Source organism: Lycorma delicatula, chromosome 6 (assembly GCF_047948215.1).
Source record: "Lycorma delicatula isolate Av1 chromosome 6, ASM4794821v1, whole genome shotgun sequence".
Lineage (NCBI taxonomy): Eukaryota > Metazoa > Arthropoda > Insecta > Hemiptera > Fulgoridae > Lycorma > Lycorma delicatula.
In genome coordinates this window covers 141,507,566-141,533,933 of record NC_134460.1, presented here as the reverse complement: position 1 = coordinate 141,533,933, position 26,368 = coordinate 141,507,566, and the positions used below count along the sequence as shown (strand labels likewise).

The following is a 26,368-nucleotide window of genomic DNA, read 5'->3' as shown; positions in this document are numbered from 1 at the left end:
AGAGTATAAATAATAAAAAAAATTATGAAAAAAAAATATTATTGTCTGAAAAATAAACATTATTTAAAAAGTAATAATGAATGAGTAATGTTAACGTTTATAAAAAAAGGGTATAAATGTAAGAAAATTACATTTATACTCTTAACACATTTATAAACTTATTTCAAGAAAGATAAAGGTGGTATGAACCTTAGACCAATCATAGAATTCCATCGTTCAAAATCACCCTGCCATTCAACAAAACTTAAGGAAGAAGATAAACGTTTACCTCTTTTTTTAGTTCCCTATCACAGTTCAACAATGAAATTTCTTATCACTACTGAAAGTACCCAACTATCTCAACTTTTTTTTTACCTGTTACTTCTCCTTGGGGATAGACCTTCTTTTATTATGAACAAAGCTCCAAGAAAAAATCAGGGGGAATTCATTTCTACATTTTTTCTGCCATATTTTTCCGAAACGTTGATATCAGCATCCTAGATACCCCGTACTTCGTCAATTCGTCTCAGGCATGTTTCTATATACCGCAAGAACCTATCGCATTCGAACACGGTATATTCTGCGGTATCATCCCTTCCGCAATAAACACTAAATGGAACGTCTCAATAACAGCGCGCACAAACACGCTTTGAAGCAACCGTAACCGTTTGACGTGTGAGGATTCCTGATGTTGATCACTATCCAGCTTACCAGGCCATACAGTCCAATGTAAATGTAAATGTACCGGTAAACGTTTAGTTTGAAACAGACTCAGGTCGACAACTACTAAGACATGTGGTTAATTGAAACCCAACCACCAAAGAACACCGGTGTCCACAGTCTAGTATTCAAAACCACGTAAAAGCAATTAACTACCTTTACAAAGACTCGAACCTTTGGGCTCGACTTCGAAAATAAGCTGATTTTACGATGACTAGACTACACGACGGATTAGTATATAGTTAGTATAGATATTTTTAACTATGTATATAATAAGTAGTTTTATATATATATTCTCAATATCTACTCATCATTATTTGAAAATCGAAAAAATTATGATAAACTACTTTTAGAAGTCAATTTTTGTAAACAATTTTTCAGCACAAGCTTTTTACAAGTTTATTATTTATTTATTTTTTTATTATTATTTATTTTTCAATAACGATTAGTATACCTCTTTTATTTATATAAAAGAATTTTTGTACCGATTTACTTCCAAATTATTTATAGAAGAATAAAAGAAGAGATTAAAACTCTACTAAGTGACCAATTTGGTCCAGACATAATGGGGAGAAAAACAACTTTTTTTAAATGTTATTTGTATATCTTCTTTAAAAAGCATAAAACAAAGAAATAATATAGACTGAAATAGATATAGATGGCTTAAAATTTTATGAATAATAGGATTGAAACGTAGAAAAAGAAAAGCTGTTTAACAAGAAACAGAGTAGAAAATTAGGAAAGAAAAGTTGCTTTGAAAAAAGGAGTTTGACAATAATTAAGCTTTTTTCTTTTGTTTTTTATAATTCTATTCGAAAGAAACAATAAATTAAATTTATTTAAAGATCACTATCCTGAAGAATCCGAGTCAATATCTGTTGCAGTAAAATCTGTTGTTACCGTAACTTACGGTGACATGTCATCAATATTAACACCTAACTTAGTGAAAAGAGAATACTATAATTAAAATAAATACAGCAAATCGCAATCGAATCAAGTACCCTTCGATTGAATTAATACGATTGATAGACATCACCATAATAATGGCAACGTATACTAAAAAAAAGAAGCCCTTGAATTAATAACCTAAGGGATTTCCAATTCTTTAACTTTGGTAAACATACACAAGCCACTTAGAAAGACATTTACTCCATTATGGTAAATTAAATACAAATCTTCAATCACACCGGACCTCAGGCGACAATTCTAGCACTTATTTCATTCCGTTTTAAATTTAAATCGGTAGGAAGTGCTACCCTGCCTTACATGTATCTGTGCTCACAATAAGGTGAAGTTGAGTCGGTGATAAAATATCAATGTATTAAGATTTATGAGAGAGCTTATATTCTTGCGATGTAGGAAGGGATTGTTCCATTTATATTATACGACTTCCTTTTTTAATTCAATCTACAATCACCATGCTAAAAATTGGAAGAAATATCTCGGAAAAAAGTTTGCAAAGACAATTATTTATAAGCATAATAAACCTCTTATTAATTCTTTTATCCGGTATCCTGCTGAGTAGAGGTATCCTGAGGAACGACTGAAGAACGAACCCATCACGGATCGTTAGACACAGATATTTCAGAGATATCTGCCCGTGATGGGTTAACTTTGAGAAAAGGTCCTATAAAGAGTCCGCACAGTCTCTGGAGGACTCAGAAACGCATTTTTCTTGAATGTTAGAACTTTGAGAAGAAAGGTTTCTAAGTCTTCAGGGACAGCCTTTCGTAAGATTTGAATACTTCTGACTTAATTTGAAAGGTTCGTCTCTGGAAATACACAAATCTCAAACCAGAATCTCCGAAGGAATAGCCCCGCTCATATCTTCATTACAGTAGATAATTGTCAGATGTCGCATAAATAATTATTTAGTTAATAATATTAATATACATTATTATTAGATTCTTAAAATATTCCTACAGAATGTTGAGGTTTATCCCATACAATCTTTATTTTATATTTTGAATTATCATATTTTTTTACTGACGTGTGATACAGAAGGAACTGAAAATCGGGGGTTTCAATAGATTTCAAAATAAAATTCTAAGACAAACTGTAAAAAAATGTTTTTGTGACAGATTCTTTTGAAAAAAGAACAAGTCCGTTGTGAGACACATAATCCATCCAGAATTAGAGAATCTGTTACTATTTATGTAAAGAAAGTTAAAAATTGCAATAAATAAAACAGATAATTAAAGAATGTAAAACGTACGTTAACGTTTAGAGGTTGTCAGTGTAACAGAAACGAATTAAGGGGAAAAGACTGGCAGACTATTAGAAACGACTGTAGGAATGCAATAAAACAGTTTAAAAAAATATAGCGCAATATTATCTACCGAACTTTACAGAAAAACGAATGGAATTTAATTACTTAAAAACCAATAATCATTTTATTTATTTATTTGTTATTATAAATTGTACAATGTAGGGGCCCGCTAAGACATAAGTCTCATTAGCGGATTCCTGTATTAACTTAATTTAAATACAAGTTAAACAGTACACCACAAAATATACAATGAAAATATACTTATTTCCTTTGTACTTAAAATATTATCAAAAAACTTAATTTAAGGCTGTGTCAAAAAGTAAGACAAAAAGGTAAATAAAAATTGATTAAAATAAATACAGGTTAATTTAAATAATTTTTAATAAATGCATACCTCTAAATTAGCCTGTATATGCAGATTACATTTTATAATATACAAAATTCAAAAATAATTAATATAACGAGCAAAATAATTTTTTAATAAAAGGAAAATGATGATTATGGAAGTAGATATATCTAGCATCTACTGTTTAACTAAAAAAACAGAACTTACCTTCTCAGAGATGCAACAAAGATACTCAAAGCTAAATTACATTCATTCTGATCAGAACGGCTGAATATTCTGCAACAAAAGAATACTGAAGAATTATTAAAGTCATTCAATAAAGCTGCAGATAATAATATTATGAAATTATTTTTTAATCTACAAATAAAAATCATAAATTTACATTTTGTGTGATCGTAATTTATTATAAATCAACTTAAATCTGGGTTTTCTCAGACTGTTACGCCGTTTTTTTTTTTTTGTTTTTTTAACCACCGGGTCTACCTCACGGTGGGTGGATCCGTAGAATGAGATAAATGATGCGTAGCGTGTGTGAAAATGTCATGTCTGACCGAGATTCAAACCCGGGACCTTCGGATGAAAGGCCAAGACGCTACCACTCGCGCCACGGATGCTGGCATTCTTTGTGTATTACACAAAATAAAATATTGTTTATAAAACACAATGAACCAATTAATTTTAAGTTTTGAACCAGCTTAATTGAAGTAATTTAATATTCAAAGATCTTCAAAATATTTTCCTTGAAGAAGAAATAGATGAAAAGTAGAATAATATAATTCATTATTAATAAGATATATGTTTAATAAAGTCAACCATCAATTCTTAAATAACTAGTTGAATTTATTTCTTAATGAACTTCATCCGTTTCATAGCAAGTTTAAAATTATCTGAAAAATATTTAAATTTATTTATAAATAACGAAAATATATACAAAAATAGAACAGAAATAAGAGTATTATATTAGATCTGGAAACATATAAAAAATAAAATTTAAGTAAACTTAAGAATATAAAATACTGATGAAGGAATTTTTTTTTACAGTCTCAAAATAAATATTTTATTTAGACTAATATACGGTATATGATAATTTTATATATAAGACTGATCACGTAAAAAATATTAAACCAAGCGTAAAAAAAAAATTGCTCCGATATTTACTTGGAATTATTAAGGGAACATAAAAGAGAAATCAGATATCATTTGAGTATTTCTAAAAATAAATATATAAATAATTACAATAAATTAAATAAAAGAATATTATTAAATATTTAACATTTAGTAAATACAATATAAATAAATAAAAAAAGATGTTAAGTTAAAATATTAAAACAGTGAGTTAGGAATATACAAATATTTTTACGTATATAGTAAATGAATAATAATAATGATTGTTACAATTAATTATCAATGGTAATGAAATATATAAAAAACAAAAAAAAATTTAATAGAGATAAAATCAATATAAAAGAATTTAAAATTTTAAAGTTGTGAACGGAGGATAATTAAATACTTTTATGAACTCATTTAACAAGGGTGTGTGAAATTCAGATTTAATTATTTTGTACATTTGTACAGTCTAAAACCATATTGATTATTATTGGTTTTGCAGTATGAAATCTTTTAATTTTATTTTTACTGAAGTTTGTTAGAATATCTATGATTTGAAATTTTATTAAAAACGACAAAATAATCCTCTTCTAATTGGCTGAATCGTTAAGTGTGAAGTGAGTAACGTGAAAATTTTGTCAATGATTTGTAAATAGATATAATTAATGATCAAAATGACTCTTCTTTATTATAAGTAACGAGAAATAAGATAAAATCCTAAATACAAAAACAATTTTTTTTAATTTTTTAAAAATATTAATGTTAATCGATGACATCAAACAAAATCTTTCTGAATTTTTCAAAGTGCCCCATAATTTATTTTAAAGACTTTATGTAGTCGCACAAAAAATAATAGTATTGCTCTTATAAGCTTAAAATTTTATCGATGTACGGTTTTTCCATTTTGTCGATACTTATGGCAGAGAAAAATATTATACAGAGCGTTTCATAATGTTCTTCGGAGTTTCGAAAATTCATTAACAAAAAGCTATTTCACTCATAAGAATAAAACAAGTACTGTACAAAAGAGTACTTCAAATAGTTTTTTTTTTCACATATACTAGGCAGTTAGTAAACCATTTTCTCGCTAGGCGTCGACAGTAGAGAAAATGGCTGCCAGGGAAGCGAGAAGTCGTTTTGTGTGTTAGAATTTCACTTGTCAAAGTCAGTAATTTCTGTGCAAGCAAACCGTAATAACGTGCGAGTTTGGGGAACTGAAAACCCACACGCTTATGTGGAACATATTCGGGATTCTCCGAAAGTAAACGTTTTTTGTGATCTCTCGTGAGGCAGTGTATGGGCCGTTCTTTTTTATGGAAACGACAGTAACCGGCGTCATATACCTGGATATGTTACAATTATGGCTTATGCCTCAGCTACTCAACGACTTCATTTTCCAGCAAGATGGTTGTCCTGCCCGTTTTCATAACGAGGTTCGACAGTACCTGTCGAACTAATTCAACAGGTACTGTCGAATTAGGTACAGGTAATTTCAGATTCACACAGGTGAATCTGAAATTACCGTTCAACGTGCTTTCCGTTTGAAGTTCCGTTGTGATTCCCCGAGTGACAATAACATTCCCTAGATGGTACAAAAAATTTTAAATCGCTGGCTGTATTTGTAAAGGGAAGAGTACAGGACGACCAAGTGTGTTTTAAAACGGACAATATTTGAACGTATAAGAGAGTCTTTCGTGCATAGTCCTAGGAAATCCTAGGCTATGCTACTACTATGGCTCTTTTTAACGAACGGTGCTCACACTGAACACTTATAGAAAAAAATTTTTCAGTTGCTCTTTCATTTAATTATAATTTATCAATGTAAGTAAAGTTTAATAAATATTACATAACTTTAAAACTCCAATATTCATTTTGAAACACACGGTACATTACCTTACTCGCGTTTTTCGGTACTCAATGTGGTTCAATATTACGAATTACTCTTTAAACACATTAATACATTTTGAATTAATAATCGTTTTAATATACGTTATTCCAATTTTAATTGTATTAATAAGCATATAATTTCGTTTAAAAATATTTACATTATAAAAAACACATGAAAAATTAAAAAATATGATAAAATTGATACAAAATGATATAATGCATGTCTATCCGGGGATGATTTTGTTTTATAAAAATATCGAATGGATATTATAATTACTCTACTAGAACATAATACCCTGAATCAAATATACTTAAAAATATTTAATTATAAAATTAAGACGTTATTATTGAACCCTTGATAAGATAAAAATACTCATTGCAGCTTTATTTCTCTTTTTTTATAATAGTCTAACATTCTTACATCGTACTTTTCCATCTCGCAACCTATAAGCTGAGTCAACAAGTTTCAAGTGCACGTTTAGTTCACGTACACTCAACGTAAGTTATCCAGGGATTAATACATTTTTAGGCTACGTATTTTTTTACTGAGTACCTAGATTAAAATTTTCCAGTGTAGTATAATGTAAATTTATTTTTATTTTAATTTTGGTTAAATCTATAAAGAAAAAATATTTTTTAATCACAAATGTAATTTTTATTTTGTAGTGTAAATTAAATTGATTTCATTACAAATTTTGTATTGATAAAACTCAGGAATCATTTTACTTATCTGTATGAATCTCGAATATGTATTGGTTGATTTTTTCAAAAACTTTTAGACATTATTTTATTAAGATAACGACATAACCTGGTTATCAGTACGCTTAAATTGAGAGTTTTTTATTTTATGAGATATATATATTTTTAATTTGTAATCGCCGACTACATGGTGTTACCGGAAAAAATAAATAGTGATCGGAATAAAATTTAGAAAATAAAATTAGTTTTATTTTGAGATTTTATTTATCAAATTCTGGTATTCTCAAAATGTCAAAAATTTAATAGGAAATTTTATTTATTTATTTTTTTTTTTTCTAAAGTAAACGAAAGAGTTTTTCATTGCCTAGATTTTGTCATAAATTATTGTTTACTTCCAAAAGTTGATACCACTTTGGAGAATAAAAAATAGACTGTTTGATCTTGTTTGGTGATGGTAAAAATGATCCATTTAGACAACTTTTATATTTATAAATTTGTTAAAAAATTTATTTATTCCTGAAAAATGTCAATGTACATTTCTGACCGACCAATTAACAGAACTATTTTTTCCGTTATACAGAGTAATATTTCGATGTACGACAAAACAACCTACTCTTCTGTTCTAAATTAAGTCATTCATATACAAAAAAAATATATATATATTATATTGTCAGAATTTTCATAAATTTCTAAAATTAAAAAATTTTTCTTACAAATAGATGAAATTAGATAATAAATAAATTAGAAAAGTTATACATATCACCTCTGCATTTATATAGGACTCAAACATCTAAATATTAGCACCTTGAAAATAATTTCTATTTTATTCTGTACCGACTTTATTATTTTATTGTAATAAAATACTTTTGTAATTATTTCATGGATTAAAATAAACTATAACCATTTTTATTTTTTTGAAATTTTTTTTCTGATCAAGATTTTTCCATATTTTCCTTGATCCTTCAAGCCAAATTCAGAAGTATTTTATTTTCTCATCGGTGGAATAACATATCTAGTATTCCTCACATATATAAGATATTTGTTTTAAAAAATCTGCAACCAAATTAGAAGCAGAATAACTAGTATAGCTAACTTCAGTATATACTCGTACTTCTATAACGCGCGCGCGTGGGTTTGAAGATAGTAACTTTAATATATATATATATATATATATATATATATATATATATATATATAAAAGAATTATACAAATAAAATAAATGGAAAACTAAAAGTAGAAAAGAAAAATAAGATACTGAGTGAGTAAAACTGATATTTCTTGTAGTCTCAAGAAGGAAATTGGCCAATAAAAGCAATAGCCTGACATATCATATTGTAGGGTTAATACGAAACACTTCCCGTGTCAATTGGTTTATTGCAGGACAGGATGACCGAAACGGCTATACTACTTTACTCTTGTTACTATGGTGCAACCCTCGATGTGTTAAAAGCTACTCAACTACTTAAGATAGTAGCCCGTAAATTTCTTATCACTTTAATAAAGTACATCACCAACGCGCATGCACGAGCGCGCACAAATGTTTTCTATCAAGGTATTATTTTTTCTATTAATCCTAAAAATGAAATGCTTATTTGCAACTGTTGTATCTCGTATTAGAATATTAATTTTTAACTTCCTGTTTTCTACTTTTTTCCTGTTTAGCCTCCGGGAATCACCATCAAGTACTACTTTAGAGGATGAATGAAGATGATATGTATGAGTGTAAGTGAAGTGTAGTCTTATACAGCCTCAGGTCGACCATTTCTGAGATGTGTGGTTAATTAAAACCCAACCACCAAAGAACACCGGTATCCACGATCTACTATTCAAATCCTGTTTTCTACCTACTTCAGATAAAGTGAACAATTTCTTATTTAAATCCCTTAAATGATCTCTTAAGAATAAAATGTAATTTTTAACCCTTTTAATATCTCCCTTTAAAATTTACTCATCGAATCTTTCAATAAGGATCTGGCTGAGTATTCTATAGTTCTGTTAAGACACTTCCATACGCCAAAAAATTTCGCGATTGATATCTCGAAATTAGGTTAACTAGTAACCTAATTTTATAAAATCTTCATTGATAATCAACCATAACCGGAAAAAACTGTGTCAAAAGCATAAGGGAACGAAATATAACTAAGTTTATTTTAGAAACATAAAATAATCTTTAAACAATCTGATATGACGTGATGAATATATATATATATATTTTTTTTAAATAAAATAATACAAACTTTAGATCATCCGATACCTTAAAGATACTTAGAGAGAAAGATCACACTCTGAGAGGTAATTGAAGATTTTCAGGGGTAATACAATAAATACGTACCGGCAGTACCACTGATGTTCCATCTAGTAGGTAGGTCTAACAAACAAATCGTTTCCGCAATAGGCAAGGGTTTTTTTTAGGTAAAGCATTAGTCAATTTTTGAGTCACTCTTAAATATCTAAAGGAAAAGTAGTTATGTTAGAGCTTATATTTAAGCCAATTAACGGAAAATCGTTGTCGATAACACTTATAAACATAATTTTTGTTTCCTAACATGCGATACGTGATTTTAATCTGTTTCTTGATGCTGAAAAAGAATATGAATATTTCTATCGCTCACCGTTTTTGAGAAACTTTTAAATTTTAATTAAAGGATTGTTTTCATTTTTCAACGTATAGTTAGCGTTTTATGCTCCTATATTGTATTTTGTTAGCTCTTTTTTAATTTTTTAACTTTGTTAAGATAATTTGTAAGCTATAAATAAACAATACTAGACAAAGAATTAAATCATAACATAGTCACATATTATGACTTCATATCTAATATTGAAGAGTGTGCCTTCATGACAAGACTAATCATGTTTTGCAGGTCAAAACATGTAGCTGAAAACAGAGCTGTGTTGTTTATATTAAGCACTGGATTTAGGAATGAATTAATTTTGTTTAGTCTTATTGCTGTTTTAAATTTGTTAACAGTGCAATGTCATAATTCTCCGAAATTGTGTAAATGATGTGGATGCCTTTTGTTATGTATGTGGTGAGTTTACTGTAAAATCAAATAGAAAAAAAACATTGCACCTTTAATTAAAAAAGCATGTCATTTGTATTTTAGCGTAAAATTGGTGATCAGGATAAGACATGGGCCCCTCATATAGTATGCACTAATTTTTCTGTATATTTAAGAGGATGGCTGAAAAGTACACGGAAGACTTTGCCATTTGGTGTATCTATGGTTTGATATCAACCAACGATCATGTAACCGATTGTTACAAGTGTGTCTGGAATTTCTTAAAAATCTAAAAATACTGTAAAATATACTTCATAGCAATCTGTAATCAGGCCTGCATCTAACAATGAAATTACCCCAGTTCCTCAGCGACCTGTGAATGTATGTTTCGAAAGCAGCTATGAAGAATCAAGCAGTATTGAAAAAGACAACAATGATTTTGATTTTGAATTACCTTCTAATAAGCCACATCTTACATCACAAGCTGAATTAAATGACTTGGTTAAAGATTTAAATTTATCAAAAAATCAAGCTGAACTGTTAGGATCAAGACAGCAAGGTTGGAATTTATTTTTTTTAAATATAAAAATTTCGGGCTTTCAAAGCAGACAAAAAAAATATTATCAGTACTTTACTGATGAAAAAATTTGGTTTATTGCACAAATATTGACGAATTTGTGTTGCACTTAGGACAAGTTGATAAACTTGAGGATTGGTCTTTTTTTCATAGATTCATAGATCTGCGATTCATAAATGATCATAATTTGTTTGAAATATGAATTTAGACATTTCTATTACGGCTTGGCAATATGCGCGTTGTAACTTTCTTATCTTTATAAAAACAATAGCATGATTTTATAAGTTACGTACAATTGCGTGATATTATTACATTACATTTAAAGTGTTAATTGTAACTTGTTTGTTATTAACATTAGTTACTTTGTAGATTATTTATTTGTTACTTTCATTGTTCAGACTATTTTATATATATAATTATATTGAAGCTGCAATCCAAAAATCGTTATTTTTACCATTGTTATTACGTATAAATTTGATAATTTAAATGGGGGGAAAAATCTTGTGCGATTTTTGGCGGGCAGTATATGGTCATTTCCGATTTCGTTTCCTCCTTTCTTTGAAATATAAAGATGTTTCTTTCTATAAATGTAAATAAACTTGTTATTTTGTTACAGCCATGGTTACCAGCTTTTTTTTTAACCTCCAGGACTACCTTTAAGTATTGCTTCAGAGGATGAGATAAATTATTTGTAGCGTGTGTGAAAATACCGTGCCTGACCGGGACCTCCGGATAAAAGGCCGAGACGCTAGCAATTGCGCCAGGGAGGCTGACATGGTTACCAGATGTTTGTACTTAATATGTTAATACGAATTATTAAAATTCTGTTATATTCTGAGGATATATAGAATTAAACTCTGACGAATTATTCTGACAAATTATATTCTGATTAAATTCTGGTGTGATATGTGTCGCACTCATAATAACACTTATATACATAAAGGTTAATAAAGAATTTACTCAAAATGTGGCTACTTGTATATTTAATTGATATCCGAGAATTAGTGCTATGGTGAAAAATAATGTAAAGAAATATAATTATTGTGTTGGTATTAATATGGTTTCATAGAGGGGACTGTAGCTACAGACTTCGGATGTGCTTGGTAAAGTGCTCAACTGTTACCGAAATTCGTAAAGAGACTAGGCCTAGAAATTCAACTTATTCATTCACACATAATAAATGAAAAACTAACATTTGTCATTTTGCTACAACGGTAACTTGACGTTTCTATGATTCATTAAATATTTTGTCAAATGTGATTATGATTGATTGGCAGACAAGTAATAATGATTAGCATTACTGATTACATATTCTACTCGTAATTAGTTGAATAGAACACAATATAATCCTTTCGTATTTATTTTTCCGTTAATTACGTTAAAATCATACATAAATTAACATACTTAAACGATTTCCTTCTTTTTTTTTTGGTTCATTAATATTTTGATAAACTGAGTAAATTTAGCTAAATATTAATTTTAAATTACTGTATAAGGAATAAAGAATCATTACATCATTAATGATTAGCTACAATCTATTACAGTAACTATTAAACAAATTTATTTATTTAGCGTATGGCACCAAGATACGACACCAATTACAATCAAAAATTACAAACAAGCATCTAACAAATTAAGCTACTGATTCTGGAATCACCATCAGGAAATCTTCAGGAGTCCCTTCATAAGCTATCCTTGGGCAAACTTCTGTAATGTTTTTAACAGTTTGATTTTCACCACACTCGCAAAAGGGCGTCGGTGTTTTACCCGATTTATATAGGAAATAGGGACACCTACCATGCTGAGTTCGAATACTAGCTGTTTGCTTACATAAAATTGATTCTTAATTATTTATTTGCCGCTTATTACAGCACAGAAAACTACAGAAAAACCAAGTTAATAGCCTTTAAAAAGCTAAAATTATTCCATTAAATGCAACAGTCTAACATTCAACCATCTCTTCAATAGACGTATACGGTACCGAGCAATGTAGAGTTTACTGAAATTACACTAAATACAGGCACAGTTATCAACAACATAAATTTACTCTTATCGTAAATGTTAAAATTTTCTCTCATAAAATCAATAAGCTTACCATAAGTCCTCCGAATTGATATAGTAGCCATTAATCATGAAATATTTTAACCTAAGGCTGGGTGAGCGTTGTATAAATATTCAGCCGACAGAAACGCAAGAATATTAGAAAAATCTGGTCAAATAGTCATTCAATCTACAGAGAAATTTTGACTGTAGGAATCTAACAGGTCATGTCAACATACGACGTTTACGACTATTCCAAAGTTTACAGATAGTTACAGCTACTCAACTATCTGAACGAATACAAGATTTACAGGATCCATAAGGTTCTTGGTGTGGTTAATGATGCAACGATTGAAATTTCTTCCCGATATTTAGAAATGTGTTTTATACTCTCTATAAGAGTATTATCTGAAGTAACTATGTTAACGAGCAGTAAGCAAGCTCTACCTCTTTGATTGAGTATTGCAAATAGACCTTTCATGTACTGAACATAAGCAGTATTATTTGATAGGAATAAATACGTCCAACTTCGTATTTTCTGCAATAGAAACAAGACACGTCAATTTCCAATATTTCCAGCATCTCAATCGCTACTAAATTACTGAGTAACATGGCACATGTATATGAAACTCTTCCACTATCAAAGTTTCTAAAAAGACAAATCAAACCCATCCATGTGTATAATAGTGAATTATATTCCTTCAGTAGAGTGCAAATAAAAAACATTACCTTTTTTATTGGTAATTTGTAATTATTTTTTAGCATGGATATTTATCCATGCGTATTGCTACTGCTATACATCACATTGTTTTATTGTAAAGTCATAAATGTTTTTTCACAAGCATCTTTAACTTCATAGCATTAGTTCACCGTACGATCACGATATATATTTCGTCTTCATAAAAAATTTACGGCAGATAACTTATCAGTATTTCTTGGACTATCCACAGGAGTTAAATAAAAATAAAAGAGAACTGAAACAGTACTTCCCAAATATATAATAAATAAAATAACTTCAGGCTGTCAATTATAGGATCAGTCACTTCTAACAAATAAGTGAGTTGCAGTAAACAAAAAAAAATTTTTAAACAAAACGTTTATGAATCAAAAAGTTTGAAAATTACGTTACATTATTAACAAAAGTATAACTGAGTTATAACAAATTCATTGGATAAATAAGTGAGCTTATCTTTAGGCTGTTGTTTATTAATAGCAGCTTGTCTTGGTGTATTATGTTAACGTTACGGTGACTGCAAACAATTTATGGCTGTAATATATTATAATTTTAAATTCATATAAGCTCTGAAATTAAATAAATTATAATGGTAAATATTTTACCTTTGATTTAATTGTTTTTAAGAAACAATGGAAGATTGACATTTTTTTTTTGCAAAAAAGATATGTTATATTGTTTTTTATCCTTTTTTTAAACAAAAAAATTATTTAATTTGTACACAAGCTCTAGTTTATGGTAATTCCAACTCGGTTTTTTTTTTCTGGATAATCTTCAAGAAATTTCTTTATCGTTTTACAAATATTTATCAGTTTTGAGTTAATCAGTTCAATAACTTCTTCTGGACAGTGCTGTGTTTTTTTTGTCGGTTTATATTGCGTGCTTTATTATAAGCTTTTACAACTTTCTCTAGAAATGCAAAAAAATTAAAAGTCAATTTGCTAATAACTGTCAATCATTTGATTTAAATGACGATTTTAACAGTTATTAGCAAGTTACTACAATATTTCGTCATACTAAAATATAGCTGCGATAAGGGACATTTTTAACTTTTGAAAACATACATTTCCAAAAGTATTTATGAAATAAAAATTTTATTAAGTATAAAAACATTACTTTGGTTAAGCCCGATTTATTTTATTTTTATGTTTTATTGTTTCAAGCCTCAAATCCCCAGGAAATATTTTTTGGTACAAAAATTAGACTAAGTAAAATATTTGTGACTAAGTAAGATATTTGTGTACGTTTAGTGAAAAATGAAAAAAAGATTTCTATAAATAAACTTTACCAAACGACTTCTTAAGATCTAGGTTAATATTTGAAGCATTTTTTTTTTTTTTTTTTTTTTTTTTATATTTATACAAACTGGAATAAAGTTCAATAAAACTTAATGCATACCAACAAATTAAAAAAAAATTATATGCTGCGATAAAATTCAATCAATCAATCAAAAGAACAGGAGGTAATAATTGTGACTAGTATGAGATTACTAACAGTCCACCGACGTTAGGAATCAATAATTATATTTATCTACTAGCAGACAGGGCAATGCTTTGCTATTGCTAGATCTCAGTACACACATATATATATATATATATATATATATATATATATATACTAGCATCTCCGTCGCGGCTTCGCTCGCTAAATATGTTTGCTTCCCTTTCCCGTCGCAATTGTTTTTTTATTTTATGTTTTTTAGTTAAGTAACACAGAGGTTGGTGCAACCAGTCGTGTCACATATATAGTAATAATGGCAGGGGCTTAAAAATTAAAACCCAGTAAACCCTAACACGGTTTTTAGATATTTTGTCGCAGACGTTTATCACGCTGTTGTGTGAGATTCTTGTCTACGAATTTCTGCTGTTTTGATTCGTTGAGCTGCGTTCCTTGCTGCAATTTGTTCTTCCGATTCATGAGCTCTCTTAACAAGCATGCGTCATGCATCTTTGCTACACGCATTGTTAAGGTTAGATTTTTTCCGCGCCATTATACTGAAATTGAAAAAAAAAATTGATAATATTTATTATTTAAATAAATAAATTAGATCAAAATTAATGAATGAATTAATTAATTAACAATTAACAGATTAAAAAATCAAAATAAAATACAAAAAAAATAAAAAGCAAGCAAGAAATACGAACACGTTTTTGAGGTGGTATGAAGATTAACAGACCAAAAAGGTTATCTATAAAGTTTTATGTTATTATTATTTTTCTGTTAAAAATTATAGTAATATCCAAACGATACACTGCACAATTATAACACAATACACAGTATAATTATAAAAATCATTCACGAAAAATTAAAATAGTACGGTTATGTCGTGAACATAAACAAATGTGACGTGGAATAGAATGTACTATTTACACGTCAATAGAATGTACTATTTACACGTCAATAGAATGTACTTACACGTCAAACGATGTTAGAGATTGTATCGATGAATTACTACGCAACCCAGATGTCAAACGATGTTAGAGAGTTGTATCGATGAATTAACTTACACCGCCATCTATTAGGAATTCATAGAACTAACCAATAAATACACACTATTGTCGTATAATAAACATTTAATTTGCAATAACAAATATTCAATAATTGAGATAAAAACTATCCTATCTTTTAAGTTGGACAAAATTACAGATAGTTACGAAATTTTATCAAAATCGGTTCAGTAGTTTCGAGTTTATCCCAAACATACATCGTGACATGAAATTTTTAAATATATAAGATATATATATATATATATATATAAATAAATATATATATATATATATATATATATATATATATATAGAGAGAGAGAGAGAGAGTAAATGAACACAATTGAAAGTTTGATGAAACATTTACAAAATGAACATTACGAAATTTCACAAAATTTAACCTTTCCCTTTTACCCTTTCTCCTTTTTCCCGATTTCCTTTCCCCTTTCCCCATTTTTATTCTTAATGTATACCCGTTCCCTCAGTTTCCCCTTTCCCTTTAGAGATTTAAGATTTTCAACAAACGAATATTTACATTATTTATTTCGATTTTTTATAGAAATTTATTCAAATTTCAAATTTAAACTGAATTATGATTTTGGGACGAAACGTAGTGGAATGCAACATATTTTTTTTTTTTTTTTTTTTTTTTTTTTAGGTGGGTTGTTAGGTTCATTAGTCCTTTGTCCTTTACATACATTTTAACAAACAAAATGTTTCTGGGGCTACTAATGTAAATAAAAGGTCAGTGTTAAGACTCACTTTCTTTTTCTCGTTATTAATTTATGATTACATAAACTGTATCGATCTTCTTACTCTTTTGTAAAGTTAAATAAATTTGTATATTCAGCTAGCCTATTTTATCACCTGATATTTTTTATTTTTTTCTTCAGTCATTTGACTGGTTTGATGCAGCTCTCCAAGATTCGCTATCTAGTGCTATTCGTTTCATTTCGGTGTACCCCCTACATCCCACATCCCTAACAATTTGTTTTACATATTCCAAACGTTGCCTGCCTACACAATTTTTTCCTTCTACATGACCCTCTTAATATAAAAGCGACTATTCCAGGATGCCTTGATATGTGGCCTATAAGTCTGTCTCTTTTTTTAACTACATTTTCCCAAATGCTTCTTTCTTCATCGATTTGTCGCAACACCTCTTCATTTGTCACTTTATCCACCCACCTGATTTTTAACATTCTCCTATAGCACCGCATTTCAAAAGCTTCTAATCTTTTCTTCTCAGATACTCCGATTGTCCAAGTTTCACTTCCGTATAAAGCGACACTCCAAACATATACTTTCAAAAATATTTACCTGACATTTAAATTAATTTTTGATGTAAACAAATTATATTACTAACTGAAAGCTCGTTTCGCCTGTGCTATTCGACATTTTATGTCGCTCCTGCTTCGTCCATCTTTAGTAATTTTACTTCCCAAATAACAAAATTCTTCTACCTCCATAATCTTTTCTCCTCCTATTTTCACATTCAGTGGTCCATCTTTGTTATTTCTACTACATTTCATTACTTTCGTTTTGTTCTTGTTTATATTCATGCGGTATTTCTTGCGTATGACTTCATCCAGGCAGTTCATTATTTCTTCTAAATCCTTTTTACTCTCAGCTAGAATTACTATATCAATCATCAGCAAATCGTAGCATCTTTATCTTTTCACCTTTTACTGTTACTCCGGATCTAAATAGTTCTACAACAGACGTAAAGATTTACGTAAAGATTAAAAAGTAACGGGGATAGGGAACATCCTTGTCGGACTCACTTTCTTAGTACGGCTTCTTTCTTATGTTCTTCCATTATTACTGTTATTATTATTATTACTGTTTATTCCTATAAATGTTAGCAATCGTTCTTCTATCTCTGTATTTGAACCTAATTTTTTTTTAAAATGCTGAACATTTTATTCCGGTCTACGTTATCGAATGCCTTTTCAAGGTTCATAAATGCTAAGTATGTTGGTTTGTTTTTCTTCAATCTTCCTTCTAAGATTAATCTGAGGCCTAAAATTGCTTCCCTTGTCCCTATAGTTTTTCTGAAACCAAATTGGTCTTCTCCTAACAATTCTTCCATCTTCCTTTCAATTCCTCTGTACAGAATTCCAGTTAAGATTTTTGATGCATGGCTAGTTAAGCTAATTGTTCTATATTCTTCACATTTATCTGCTCCTGCTTTCTTTCGTATCATGAACATAACACTCTTTTTGAAGTCTGATGGAACTTCCACTTTTACATAAAATTATACACCAGTTTGTATAATCTATCAATCGCTTTCCACCTGCACTGCGCAATAGTTCTACAAGTATTCCGTCTATTCCAGGAACCTTCCTGCCATATAGAATGTTATTTTTTAATTTTCTGGTGACCCCTTCCTTAGTATTCTTTACCTGGAGATCCGAACGGGGGACTAGTTTACGTCTGGAATATTTTACCAAGGAAAGCCTCTAACATTGCTGTATGAAAATGCAGAGAGCTACATTTTTTTGAAAAAAAGCAGCTGTAGTTTTCCATTGCTTTCAGCTGCGCAGTACTCAGAGGACTGAGTGATGTTGTTATGGCCGTTTAAGTCGTTCTGACCTACGCCCTTAACAACTACTGAAAGAGCTGCTGCTCTCTTTCAGGAATCATTCCTTAGTCTGGCTCTCAACAGATACCTCTCAGGTATGGCTGCACCTTCGGTCCAGCTACTATCTATCACTGAGGACTCAAGCTCCCTCACCAATGGCAAGGTATCATGATTCATAGAGGGAGATTTAATATTAGTAATTTATTATTATTAATGCATTATTCAGTCTAAAGTTCTCATTCTGTCATGTACACTTTCATTACCAGTGTAATTTTCTTTTAATATAACTTAATACTAATATAACTTAAACGTTAAACATGTAATAATCATTGTAACCTATTAATATTTAATCAGCAACTGGACAATATCTTTTATTTATTACAAAATATGAACCAGCAAAGTTAATATATTGAGCAATTAATTACAACTAACTGAGGTATTACACCGAAGCGGTTATTTATTCGAACAGGCAGTTATTTAATTTGAAGAATGAAAAATTTCTGACACAAAATTTTAAAAATCATAAAAATATAATAACTTCTAAAAATTAATTTACGAACAAGGGGATAGAGTAGTTCCATTTTAATCAACGATTATATTCAGGAGACAGGTAAATTCTCAGTAAAAACTTCTCTAGAAATTTCTTGATTGTCTTCTGGTAAAAGTATTCAACATAGAGAAAAGATTACTTTTTTTTTTGTTGTAGGAATTAAAAATAAATCAAACAAGTACTATAAGAAATAATATAATTTTACAGAAATAATAAATACTTTTTTTTAGTAGCAAAGAACACTTGAACAAAAAATAGTGGTGTAAGAAAATTTATTAGTGTTAAAAAATACTTACCACGCACTCATTATAAAAAAAAGGAAAAAAGAAATATATGTCATAGAGGGTGGTAAAAAAAAACGGAGAGAAGCAGTCCTCTTGGTTCTGATGTAGGAGAGATAATTTTTATACCTTTATGATGATCAATATTTCTCGGTTTTGTTAACACACGTTTTCCTTTTCGTTTACCCCAATGATTACTTCGTTACACAGCAACGCAATCGTCATTCTGACAAAATATTACAATTTTTAAAAGGTTGTAAGAGAAGATGGATTAAATAAAGTTAAGAAAGTTTCGACTTCCTGCTGCCATCTCTTTTATTTTTTAAATCCTTTATTTTCCATAGGTTTTTCAGGTATTGTGATTATGACTTAATAAAAACTTAGTCTATTAAATAAATTTAACGAATCGATAATTTTTTATCTTTAATCTTCGTGTTTCAATATGAAATATTTTGAATTTATTGCTGGTTGCATTATTAAGAACCACAAGAATTTTACTTTCTAGTGTTTCACGAGTCCTTATTACAAAAAAAAATTGAAACCAGAATTGTGCTCATAAATGAACATCTTTTCAACAACACCATTTTTAGTCATTTTATTATTTATTTTTTTTTTTTGTAATTTTTTTTTTTTTATTAAGTATAATCTTATATTTGAAATACCTCTAATTTTTCTCTGTATACTTTTATGTCTGATTTTTGTAAAAATATAAAACTATTACACTAATGGAACTCCCTTCAGCTCGTTTTCCTATCTGTTTTCTTTTTCCTGTTTAGCCTCCGGTAATTACCTTTCAGATAATACTCCAGAGGATGATATATATGAGTATAAATGAAGTGTAGTCTTGTACAGTCTCAGTTCGACCATTCCTGAGATGTGTGGTTAATTGAAACCCAACCACCAAAGAAAACCGGTATCCACGATCTAGTATTCAAATCCGTGTAAAAATAACTGATTTTACTAGGACTTGAACATTGGTACTCTCGACTACCAAATCAGCTGATTTGGGAAGACGCGTTCACCACTAGACCAACCCGGTGGGTTAAAATATCGTTTTCATATCTAGTTTTCCCGTTTTCCCTTACGCTACTAAGGATAGTCAGGAAATTTTGATAAGTAGAATTCTATGGACAATTAACATTGTCAATTATTGCTATTGACTGTAGTCCGCTGTTTCACCAATGTATTTACAATTAGTTAAATATATGTAAGATAATAAAGAGCTAAATGTAACGGATTACTTTTATTATTGTCTTTTAATCATCGTATTGCTCATATCATTATGTTTCCTTCACATCATGCAATATATATATATATACACAAGTATATAGAATTGGTATGGATTTTAGTTAACAACCTAATAACCTAAGTTTTATAATTATTTAAAAATTCAAATTTTATTATATTTTACTATATTCTATTTGCTAAAAACAGAATTAACTGATTCTTGCACTTATTTATTTTTGCCTAATTATCTACCCCATCTACATGTAAAAATATTGGATTGTCTAAAAAGTATTCAGCTTTATAAGACAAAATTGAGAATACGTTCATTATTATTGGAAAATAACATTATGAGACCACATATGCACTATTTTTCGATTACTTGCCACTTTTCCGAAACACCATAATCCCATCGCTATAGAACTTCTGCGGTTTCTGGTCAAAACATTGTGACACGTGGTTTTCACAGGCCTCTTTTGAAACTAACAACACCAATCAGAGAGTTCTGTAAAGATCGAAACGAACAGGCACAGGCAGTGCCCGTTAGTGGATAAATACAACCTCAGTTTAATAAATACAACCTATACAGTGGATAAATTACAACCTCCCTGTCAAGTTCTCTCAGTTTTTTATGGTTTGTTAAAGATGTATGTGTGTAAAAGATGTATGTGCGTTGTCAGCGTAGTATATGACACCCTTTCATACACCCTATTAAATTTTTCTCATTATTTTATTAACTTTATTTACTTACACAATAATTGTTCTCAAAGAATTTTTTTTAGTAATCCATTCTTTATTAATAAACATTAAATTATTTAATGAATCTGAGAAACTTAAATATTACTTATATATAACGTTTTCTCGTTATTTATTCTGTGCAGATAAAAATATAAAATCAGCTTCAAATTTACAATCCATTTTTTCTCGTTCCAAGAGTAACCCTACGTGGGAAACGTGTCTTTTATCTAAAAATCTAATCCGCGAAATCGAATCATAAAACATACCATTTCCGAAGATATAAAGTTTTTTCTATCACGATTTCAGAGTTTTTTTTGAATACATATTATTTTTGTTTAACATTTTCTCCAATTTGATTACGCTAATACATAAGTTTAATTATATATTTATTAAAAGATATTTTTTGAAAGTTCAGAAGAAAAACGCCAAATGGTTTCCTTGATATAATTTTTAACAAATGAACAATAATAAATAATCGCATGGCAGGTTTCTTTCACCATTTTCCTTTCTATTATCCTGTGTTTTCAGTTAAACTTATGCTCCTGATACATCCCATTTGTTTTTATAACTTCCGTAATTCTTTCATTTTTTGTTTATTTTTGCACCTACCACTATTCTTCTGGTGTTTTTTTAATAAACTATTCTCCTCTCATGATAATCCCAACTAGTTACTTATCTACTCTCAATTTATCTAATTATCCTTCGATTCTAGTTCAATTTCTTCATTCTTCTATCTTTCTTTTAATCAATCTTTCTACTCTCACATGTCCCAGATGGTTAGAATTCCTATTCTGAATTGTTCTATTGTAGTTCTACTCCATTCATTTTCTTCGTTACTTTTTAATTTTTTTACTTGGTCTGTGCATTTAATCTTCTCCAATCTCCTCCAGGCAAATATTCCAGATTCCTCCAGCCTTACCCTTTTTTTTATTTTTATTTATATCCGAATTTTACACCCATACACCCAAATAACACTTTGTAAGAAAACTTCAATCATATCTGAATCTTGCAACATACGAAATGTTTCTTTATTTCACAAGTTATAGATAATTGAAATATAAATTTAAAAGTGTGGAATTATGTAACTGAATAAAAAACTGGTTAAATATTAATAAAAAAATAATAGTGATTAATAATGCTACAAATAGAAATAAAAATATGATTAAATTCAGTTTGTTACTTACGCAACTCCATTTAACAAATTTTTATGGCTATCAATGTTGTTGGGAACAGCAGTAATAATAATGGCTAGCCGTTGAAAGCACTAAGCAATTAAATGTGCAAAAGTAAATAACTGACTTAATAATTTAATAGTTACGTATATTTGGCTGACATGGTCATTTTTACACGTTACCTAAAATTTCTATATCACATATCCACCCGTTAACTTTAAGCGCATGTGGTGAATTAATCATCTAAATAAATTCAAATTAAAAAATATTTATATATAACACGCTCCTCACCTCACCTCATCGTCCACCTTCCACCTTCCTCACCTTCCACCTCACCGTCAGTTCTTTCATATTAAAATTTAGACAAGAGCTTAAAACTTATTACACATTTGTAAAATTTATTAAATGTACTCAATTTATTTTATACGCTCGACTGCGCCCAAAATAACACCCCAGTTAACTTTTTTCTTCCGTATTTAATTTAAAACTTGTTCTTTTTGTCATCTCTCTCTCTCTCTCTCTCTCTCTCTATTTTATTCTTCTTTTCCCAATTTACTTTTTGCTTACAAAAATTAGGAATAGATTTACTATTTTATAGATTATCTTTTATCATTTTATTACCTTTTTATGAAGTGTTATAAAACAAGATGCATTAGCTTTCGGTTATCAAAAACTAAGGTCAGTGCTTGAATGAATTACTGTATTTCAAATAAGTATATTTTACAAAGTTTTGTAAATTCATTTCAAGTTTTCTTGTTTATTGTTATCAACAATTTTTTTTTTGTTTTTTAGCGATATTTACAGCATATTTTAACAATATTCATATCTATAACCGACAATTTTTTATTTATTTTTTAATTAATTAGTATTAAATAGCTGGCACTATAAACCCCCTAAAAGTGAACATAATCTAGTAAATATGTACCCAATAATAAAAATTTAATTTAATTACTTTTAAATAACAAATCTTGAAATAAATTTAAGTAGTACCATAAATGAATTTGTAATTCCGACTTTCCTGAGCGCGAGATCTTTCTAGTTTGCATAAAAGTTGAACCTTGAGTAAAAAAACTTAACAATTTTTAATAAAAAATAAGTTCAGTATCAAAAAATCGTACAATTTTAGAAAATTTTTACGCAGATAGTGTAGCGCTTCACTATGTATTTTTTTTTTTTTTGGTAATATAGTATATAATCAATTATTATTTGAAGCAATAAACAAAAATACTAAACAAGAACAACCTTCAGATTTATTGCCCTAAAAACTTTATTTATGGACTATATATTCCATTCATTATTCCCGCCTGTAAAATAATTAAATTATTAGAAGACGACAACCGTTTTAAACCAAATTCATTAGAATTTTTAACTTTCTTTTTAGATATCTCTTAAACAACTTCTAGGATTCTTGTTTCAAAAATTAAATTCTCTAAAACTGTTAATTCGGATTTAACATTTAATAATGTTGTAGAACAATTTGTTAAACCTTTTTTGATTTCATGTGATGCTATATGATGTAAAGCGAAGCAACGAGAAGTGACGTGAAAACGAAACGTAACTGCGCAAAGTTATTTTAACGGTTACAAAAATACAATTAAAAATATATTTTAGTTACAAGTTTTTTAATTGTTATAAATAGCTTGTTTCTGGCGTAATATGTTTCATATGAGTCAAATTTAATCGAATTTTTGTATCCGTACGACAACCTAAATAGTTAACTATGTTAAAGGATTTTTTTTGAGTAGATAAATACTGTTTAAGTATTTAGTTATATAATTTAGAATTTTCCCAGTTGAAAACTGAAACGGTAAAACAAGATTATTTCTACTAACAAATGAGTCAGTGAGTCAATTTAACCCTTTATTTTTACTTTTTTTGGATATTAAGTTCTTTAAAATAATTTTTTAATTGGTGCCTACGACCCTCGATGGAATTTTTATCAAATGTTTAATTACCAATATATAATAGGAAATATATAATACATACATACAGACTAGGTTAACGAATAAAGAACTGTATTCTACTACACAGATTAAACAATTGCCTTATGACATGCAACTAAAATAGCGTTTTTAAATAGAAACTATTTTTTTTTTTTATATATATATATATACACAAGTTATCGAATGTACATAGAGATAAGACATGTTAAATTTACTTCGTTGGTTGGATCGTTTTACATTTTATAGCTACGTTATTTGAAATGTATAAATTATACGTTATTCCTACGTTCTATTGCTACGTAATTCATTAAATTATTTCTTTATATTCTTATTAACATTTCTGAATAGAATATAGTTGTTAATCAGCGAATAAAATTTATGACTTTGTTTTAGTATTAAAATAATGCACTGTGTAATAGAAAAATAAATATTTTTAACTGTAGAAAGTAATTATTTATACTTTTTCTCTTTCAAAAATACGTATATTGATATAATAGCACACAGCGTAAACAATTCAACTATTTAATGCTTTCATATTTCACATTTTATAAGTTACAAAGATGGCGGTAATTCCCATATAGAATTTCCTTGAGAGGATCTAGTTCTCATTATTTTACGATCTAGTAATCTTTTACGAATAGAAATATATCAAACTTTCATTCTTATTATAACATTAGACTATATATATAGTAGTCGACTGCTATGGTTATTATCCCCTTTCCCCAACAAGAAGAAAAAGTAAAATATTTCTCTCCCTCTCACATAAAAACACTAGCGACATAGACAGAAGTCTATCTTATCAAAACAGATGAGATTTTGTAAGAGATTTTCTCGTAAGTGGATTTAAAACAATTGATTTTTATAAAAATCGGGTTAAATGATCTGGAGATATGAGCGATTGATCAGAAAAATTTACTGTATACAATTTTTTGTTGGAAATCGAATGACCTAGGTTTTAGTAGCAAGCGCTATCTGCATGCAATATATATATATATATATATACACATATACACACACACACACACACACACACACACACACACACACACAAACGCAAACACACACACACACACACACACACACACACACACACACACACACACACACACACACGAGTATATACAATTAATTTTAAAAATTGTATATGTAAAGTTGTAAATATAACTTTACGAAGGTGCATTTTGCCTTCATATCTTAGCTTTTCACACTACACCAGAACAGACCACATCAAATTATGTCACACATCACACCTATACTTATTTATACAGGTGATCAACTGAAGATAGACACCATTGGTTTTTTTGTGGTTTTTTCGTTCGCGCAAAACGAAGTGTCATCATTAACGCCCGAACACGACATACATAATAAAAAATTTAATTAAAAATTTCCTACGTTAAAAATATAGTACCTCTTTCATTTTATTAAATGGAAACCTTATGTTTTTAAACAGTATTTAAAACATATTTATTATTGGGTATTTTTCACTAATCGCAGCAGAAACGGAGCTACGGGCTGACAAATGTAAAATAAAATATGGGGTCCATCTCTATTTTTTTTAAATGGAAACCTAATGTATTAATATCTGGTTGTGAATATTTTGAAATGTCTAAAATTAAGATTAAAAGAATTTTACCTTGAGCAGTATGGTTTTAGTTCTATTATTTTTTTTTTTTTTGCTACCATTAGCAAAAATGTTGACAATCGCTCTCCTGAAACCGACATTAACACCTTTCTACAATGTGTTGTGACAGAGATTGTACAAAATTTCAATTACCTTACCTGTTTCTTCTACCGAAGCATATCGAGATGTGTACAACCGGTCTTTCATAAGACAACCCAAAAAAAAAAGAAAAAAAATCTAACGAGGAAAGGTCTGGACTTCTCACTGGGTAAACAACAGCTCCTTGGTTAGCGTCCACTTGTTTTGGAGATTACAATTTAAAAATTCCTTTATCCCGTCGTTGTATGCTGGAGCTTTAAACTGGAAATACAAATGCTAAAGACAATTCATAGATAAATAGCAGCAGAACGTC

At 29.0% G+C, this 26,368-nt stretch overlaps 1 protein-coding gene across 1 annotated transcript in view; it reads right to left on the bottom strand.

Annotated features, from left to right (window-relative positions):
• Ac76E (adenylate cyclase type 2 Ac76E) overlaps window positions 1–26,368 on the bottom strand; it is a 778,210-nt gene that overhangs the window by 618,682 nt on the left and 133,160 nt on the right. The window contains exon 2 of the mRNA XM_075368679.1: window positions 3,522–3,590. The gene's annotated coding sequence lies outside the window, so the exon portion shown is untranslated. The remainder of the gene's footprint in view (window positions 1–3,521; window positions 3,591–26,368) is intronic.